Raw genomic sequence first — 1,100 nt, 5'->3', positions numbered from 1 at the left:
ATAATGATGTGATTATACATAATAATATTATAATATATTTATTATAATATATTTTATACATCGCATACAATAATTCAACGTAGTTTCATAACTCATTGCAAGTTTTCGCGAACAAAACATTCGATTTTATTGATATATTATATTGGCTCGTTCGATAAATTTTTGAATTTTATGAGGGCACGACTGTTGTATAGACGTGATTCATTAGGTCAGAGTCGAACTATTAGCGCATTTCGAGCGCCGCTGGCCGATCGTATTTTAATTCAAGTTCTCGGTTGTAAATATTAATATATACGCGCACGTCGTAAAATTAAAAAAAATTATTTGATGTTACTATTTCAATTTTAACGCGTCGCGAAAACGCACAAAATATAATAATAATACTATAAACAGGCGGTGCAGTCGATTCATTTGTCGTCTGTCTTGTAAGGGCGTTTTGTTCGCCAGTATTCTGTCAGCTCCGGTCGTCGCACGAATAAGTGAAAAAAAAAAATGATAATCGCCTAACAAACCGTAAAGTCTCGCGATTATAAATTACCACGTGGCGTATGCATATTATAATTCACTGCATAGGTAATAATATCATATAAACGCGCGTGATGGCAAATTGTTTTTTCCTGAATAATAATTTTTAATTTTCATTAATATCGTAGTGGACGAATAGGAAAGCATGATATATAAAACCGTATGAAGTCGATTACACAACCCGTGGGTCTGGACACATACCGCGTATACATATAAATTATAACATATTTCGTATTTACCATATATTATATTATGTATATACTAGCTAGGCGCATATTTAATAGTACAATGTAAATACCACCTATACTACTATAAAAAGAAAAAAACCGAAATACCAAGGCGAATGCGATTATTAGTATTATAATTTTTTCCCGAGATATATCGAAAGCCTATTAAAAAATTTCGTACGTAGAACACGATTTTTTCACGATAATATATTATAGGGATTAGGTTCAAGGACGATTCTTTCTACGACATTTTGCAACAAACCACCGTAAATCGTTCAAAAATACGAACGTTTAAAATAATAATAATATGATTATGTCACGTACCTACCTGTTGATACGTTTCCTTTC

The sequence above is a fragment of the Acyrthosiphon pisum genome, chromosome A1 (assembly GCF_005508785.2).
Source record: "Acyrthosiphon pisum isolate AL4f chromosome A1, pea_aphid_22Mar2018_4r6ur, whole genome shotgun sequence".
NCBI lineage: Eukaryota > Metazoa > Arthropoda > Insecta > Hemiptera > Aphididae > Acyrthosiphon > Acyrthosiphon pisum.
The sequence above is the reverse complement of the archived record's forward strand: the minus strand, read 5'-3'. Positions refer to the sequence as shown.